Source organism: Pyxicephalus adspersus, chromosome 6 (assembly GCF_032062135.1).
Source record: "Pyxicephalus adspersus chromosome 6, UCB_Pads_2.0, whole genome shotgun sequence".
Taxonomy (NCBI): Eukaryota; Metazoa; Chordata; class Amphibia; order Anura; family Pyxicephalidae; genus Pyxicephalus; species Pyxicephalus adspersus.
In genome coordinates this window covers 7202998-7209263 of record NC_092863.1, presented here as the reverse complement: position 1 = coordinate 7209263, position 6266 = coordinate 7202998, and the positions used below count along the sequence as shown (strand labels likewise).

At 40.8% G+C, this 6266-nt stretch overlaps 1 long non-coding RNA gene across 1 annotated transcript in view; it reads right to left on the bottom strand.

Annotated features, from left to right (window-relative positions):
• Positions 1–573: 573 nt before the first annotated feature.
• Positions 574–6266, bottom strand: part of LOC140332530 (uncharacterized) — an 11084-nt gene continuing 5391 nt past the window's right edge. The window contains exon 3 of the long non-coding RNA XR_011921155.1: positions 574–835. This is a non-coding gene — a long non-coding RNA (uncharacterized lncRNA). The remainder of the gene's footprint in view (positions 836–6266) is intronic.

The window sequence follows — 6266 nt, the reverse complement described above, 5'->3', positions numbered from 1 at the left end:
CCATTGCGAAGAATGTCATCCATACAGAAAGGCAAATAAATCATTGGTGTCACCTATACCGACCTGAGAGTCACAAATTGCTCAAGGAACCCCTAGCAATCTCTAGAGGAACCCTAGGGTTTCCCTGGTTGAGAAATCCTGATATAGAAAGTTTATTAGAAGCAAAGGTGGATCTTTAAAAAGCACAGAAATCAGTAGAATGTGTGACAGTGTCACCAAGTCACATTTTTACAATAAGACTACAATAAGGCAAAGCTCTGACAATTAAATAAGTGAAGATATTCTCTACTTTAAATATATTCACACTCTGTTCCTGTTGTGTCCCCTAGGAAATAAGTTAGTGAAAAACTTCCTAATGGCCAAAAAACCCCCCAAAACTTGACATTCTTTTTTCTACCCTGTAGGGATTTTTTTTTTAAAACAGACAAAGGTTATGGGTGAGGTGCACTGACCGAGGCTAAACCCTGACCTCTGGACACAGCACTGAGGTATAAACACAGCCTGGGGGCCACGGTGTGACCAGAAGAATCACTTATAACACCCCAGGATGACTTGTATTGTTGTGCTCAGCATCCAAACAGCTGGTGTTTAGGCCCTTTTTACAAGACTATTAAACCTTAAAGGTTAAAGCTGAAGATTAATCTGCTTATATTTGGTCTTTCCTGCTTCCTCCTTCATTACCATGTAATGACAATAAATAAATGCTTTACATTTTTATTACATACCTTTATAATGTTATCACTGGGTACCTGTTCTCCTCTATGCAATAGAGGCAGAGGGCTGGTGCCAGGGGCTGTACATGTCCTAGGTAACACACACATGTGATGCTGATCCTCTGTGAAAAAAAAATAAACAAAAAAAAAAAGGGGGTAAGTCAGGGATGGTCAGGTTAGGGGAGGAAGGAATCAATGATGCTGGATGTTCTCTGACTTGCTGCAGGTTCCAATGCACAATGTAAGAAGCTTAAAGTGTGCAGTGAAATCGAACTGGCAAGGAGAAAAATCAATACAACTATGCAAGACTGTTAACAAATTACAAGGAAAAAAAAAAAAAAAACATCAGTACCTATGTTGGCCATAGCAGCCACATAAAAATTAAAAAAGAAGTCATGTATCCAGTTGCTATGGGCAATATAATTTTCTATAAAACAGCCAAATCCTCTGCTGATAGTACAGTATAAAGTACAGAAATTTACAGACCAAAAAAACAGACGTTTTGGGGCCCCAGGGACAGGCAGCTCTTATGTACACATGTGCAATAAGTGTCTTTGGTAACGAACGATTGACGACCGATCGGCCGATAATCTTTAACAAAAAAAAAGCACAACGACTAATTAAAGACTCCAAAGAACGAGGAAAGTCGCTGGAAATGAAGGACCCTCCTGGAGGATCTAATTGTTCGCAACGATCGTTCGCAATCTATTGTGTGTGCAGTCGTTCAGTGATTGTGGATTGTTGTGCAGTACACTTTCTCCTTTGCATGTCACTTCTGCATCTTTCAAAGGATCGTATATATTGTGTGTACATTATTGGTGGATTATTTTTGCACGATTGTATCCTTATAGCATGTACTGAATCGTGCACTATACGATCGTTAAAAATAATCGTGCATAATCGTTGATCGGTCGTCATTCGTTAGTTTTGCAACGACAATTATTGCACGTGTGTACGTTGCCTTAATAAGGGGATCCCTGTGGCCCCATGACATTAATCTGTATGGAACATCAGTGAACTTGTGACTTAAGACTTGGATGTGTTTGGCTTTTCTTTGGTATTTGGATTGGTTAGGTGCCACCGTTGGCCAAGCCCCCACCATTTTGGTGTAATTAGAGTCCTGTGTGGCAGCAATTTGTGATCTTAACCTCCCGACCGTTAAGCCCAACCTTGGTACAGGCTAAAAAAAAGTGCTATTTTGGTTAACCCCGAGATTTTCCCTACATTAAAATCCCCACTTACCTGGTCCCGCTGTGCTCATCCAGCGTCGTGTCCGTGTTCCAGCGTCGTCCTCCGTCGATCGTCGTCCGTCGATCGTCGAAGCCGGCCGGCATCTTACCTGGTCCCGCTGATCGTCCTGCGTCGTTCTCCGTCCAGCGCCGGGTGCCTTCTGAAACGAGAAGCCGTCCGGCGGAGAAAAAAAAGCCGCTCGGCTTCTCCCTGTGTGCGTGAAAACTAATACAAAGTACATAACTGGTAAATTCAAACGCTCATTATGTATTGGATTGAATACAAACTCCTGTATCCAATCCAATACAAAAAAATTAAAAAAAATAAAATAAAAGTAAATAACTTGGAAATTCAAATTCATATTTTGCACTGGATTGGATTCAAACTCCCGTATCCAATCAAATACAAAATAATTCAAAACAAACTCCAATAAATACACAATCAAAGTTTTAAAAATTGCCACACTAGGGAGGTGTTTTAGAATAATATAGTACTTTACAATATACAGAGTTATTGCTTTTTCAGTATTTTCAGTATTTTTGATTTGTTTATGTAGTCATGTTTAAGCTGATTTTTGTGTTTTTCCTTTAATTTTATTAAAAGTATTTTTTTTTTTTTACATGATTGTGTGTTTCAAACATTTTTTGTATTCATAATATCTACTAGACCCTTGTTCGGACATATTTCTGTAAGTTACAGGTCTACAATTTAAAAAAAAAATTTCATGAAAAACAGTGGAACACTTTTGGTACAGAAATCTAGACCTCAGTGTAACACTCAGGTGGTTAAAGGAAATTTTATTGCTGGCTGTGGCCCCGCTGAGGATAATTGCTCACTTGGTGAACAATGGTAGAAAAAAAATCAGACTATAAAGTTGTCATCTAACTCCATAAAATTATTTGGAATTATTATTCACCCAGTGGGAATCCCCTCTCCTGTGGTGTATTGAGGCAGGAAGCTAACAGGGGTTTCACCCAATCCAAAAGGAAAAAATTTGGCTTTAAAAAGGAAATGTTTAAATGACAGTAAACCATAGCAACCAATCAAGGATTGTAAACAAAGCCCTTGTGCCTCTCAGGTCAGTTACCACTGACACCAATGATCTTTTTGGCTATCTATAAGGGTGACATTGTTCCCACTGGCCACCACAATATTTTACTGTGAGCTGTGGATATAATATTTATAGTAGGGGTTCCTTGAACCAGTTGTAGGTGCAAAAGGTCCAAGCCAATTGCACCCCACAAGACATGAAACAAGAAAGATAGGCCACACCACCGACAAGTAAAAGTCTGTCAAAACTTTGCTGCCTATGAAACAATAAAGTTTTACCTCATAAAAACGTTTGTGGTGATACGGCCAACTTACATAGTCTTTTAGGTTGAAAAAAGACATAAGTCCATCAAGTTCAACCACTAGGGGGAAATAAACATATCCCAGATAAAAACTCTATAGACACCAGAAAGCATGAAACAAAAAAAAAAAAATAGGTCACAGGATGTTGATGCTCATGGAACAATAAAGTTTTACCAAAGAAAAATGATTGTTGTGATGAGGCCAATCTCTGCCGTATAAAGAAATCCCGGTCTATAGATTGACTGTAGGTTAAAAACGCCTCACTCCTGGCATGAAACATACATATTGTGTATAGAATGGAATCTAGCTTGGTCTATAGACTAGCTGGAGTTGAAAAAGGCCCAAGTCAAGTGCGTTTAACTTGGAAGGCCCAATAGAATGTTGATACTCACAGAACAATAAAGTTTTACCAAAGACAGTCGTTTGTGATAATGCCTGCCTTGTCAAAAGTAATGCAGGGAGGTGCGGTTGCTATGGGTTACACTATGATTTAGGTTGATTATTTACATAAATAACTTGCACTGCAGGAGATTTTCTCCTCTCGAGCTGTCAGCTCTGGCGGGGGACGGTGCTTTCATTAATTCCATACATCTACCAGACAATCATTTGCATCCTGTGAGAAAAGTACATATTTATAAACTCTTCGGCCCTGAGTGACATTTGACAGCTTTTTTTTTTTTAAATATCCGAGCTGTAAACAAGTCAAGGCCGCATTTTAATAATCTGAGGTTCTGCTTTCTGCTGTTTTGGTCACCGCTATCACACAGTGGCCATTACACAACGGCCATCCTACGGCGGCCATCTTTGTTTACTAAGATGGTGGAGTAAATTTAGAAGGAATTTTTAAAGCTATAAAGGTGTTATCGTCACTATAAGACTGTGCAGCTATCACAATAAAAGTAAATGTTTTAGTTCTAGAGCGCACACCGGTTCTCTTTGAGACACCCAGTCCCACCTGCCGGCTGCGTTCCCTATTGCTGTGAGGCCTCCATTTGACTTGAGTTTAGTTTTGCAGAGACAGCTGTCACACAAACCTGTCTTACAAGCTGGCTCTTGTTTCCCTGGAAGACTTTAAACAAATTCTTTTGTTCTCATCCCAAATGCTTACATCAGCAAACAAATCCCTCTTGCCTTTCCAAAGGGAGGGGAGGGGGGGTGGCGTATTCCCTTTCTCTAATCAGTTTATCATTAAACAGGGCCTCCTGTTCCATGACAAACAATGGAGCGGGAAGGGGGGGGCTTCACACCTGCCGCCAGGTATTTACACTAAACTCAGGTGGCACACGCGCCTCTCGTGTCCAGCTGCCGGATGTACACACTGCACTGCCGCAGGGCTGATTTAACCCTTATGATGGTGCCAGCGGCCTAAAACGTAGGTAGGCTGGCATGTAAGGCTTATTGAGTTGCCCAAAAATAACATCAAATCCTATTGGATGCTCACACTGCCCAAAATCATAATGATGGATCAATACATTTTTAGGCACTTCCTCCTATAAGGTGACAACTCTGTTCTCCGTTGTCACATGGGCTTCCAATGGAGCCTATTCAACAATCCAATTGGTGGCTGGGTTTGCAGCAGTTTTATTTAAACTTTTAGAAACACATAAAAGCTGTGCACTCACAGCATAGTGATTTGTTCCCTGGCAAAGGAAATGAGATGACGCATTGCTGACTTCAACCGTCCAATCATGTGCAAGTAAAAATCCTGTTTTTTTGGGGTTTTTTTTTTTGCTGGTGATTGGGTATTTTTTCAAAGTGAATTTCCATCTCAATGACTAAGCTAAGTGATAGGGATAACTTTATTCAGTGACGGATTAAACACATGTAATTCTCTAGATCACAATTTTTATCCTAGCAGAGGCTGAGAATTCAATGACTTTCAGAAAAGCACCTAGAAATATGTATAATAATGGAAATATGATACAACAATTGGGTAAAAGTGTAAAATGTAATCGTACGTTAACACTTACAAAGGGAAAACCATTTATCAGTTCGGCTTTCGGAAGCACTAGGCCACCATGCAACACTGAAGGGGTTACTGACCGCACCGCAGGGATCAGATTGTCGGGGAAATTGAGTATTGATCCCTGGAAGCGGCCAAGCGTGAGTTGGACACCTCTGCTTTTTACTGCCTGCAAGATTTGCAAGTATCTCAAACATACTAAAATCATATATCACCCAGGAAAGTGAGAGGAGAAGGCAAGGGGGTGACCCCGGGTGACCTTGGAGTGTGGATGGACAAGGCAGGGGGGGTCATTGTACCCTCCCCCCACTCACCCCTTGTCTGCACTCACAATACAGGCAGCTGCCAGAGACTCAGGCTAAGAGCACAGAGTCTAATTTATTTACTGCACACAATGGGCTGTTTGAACAGCCTCCTATAGACACTGCAGAAAGGAAGTCAGTGAAAGCACTGAGAGTGAATGGCGAGGGGGGGGGTAGGTAGGGTATCCCTTTTCCTGACATTGTCAGCAACAGAAGGGCCTACAGCAAAACTCATGTTCTGCGATTTGTACAGTGACTTGTGCTAGTAATGGGTAATGGAAACCTAAAGAGAACCTGTCACTTTATTTCTTTATCATCCCGCCACAAGGAAACTGCTGGACATTCATTCATCTATCGAATCATTCTGATGGAATTCAGCAATGAATCAATTGGTTTAGTACCAGTCAGACTGGTGTGATCAGAAAGATGAAATCAATCTAAGTGGGAAATCTTTTTTAGCCAATAAACAAACATCACGCTATATGTATGTATATGTATGTAAGGTAGTGATAGATTAAAATAAGCAATGGCTCAGCGATATTTGGGTAATCAAAGTGTCCGTGTGCTTTTGTTCTAGGACACCCAAGTATAATGGTATCAGTGTTCTGGACCCCTTAGTGTCAGTGTGACATTATTCTGGACCTCAAGAGTCAGTGGGTCCTTGTTCTTGGACCTTTTGTGTCTGTGTGCCAATGTTTTGTAACC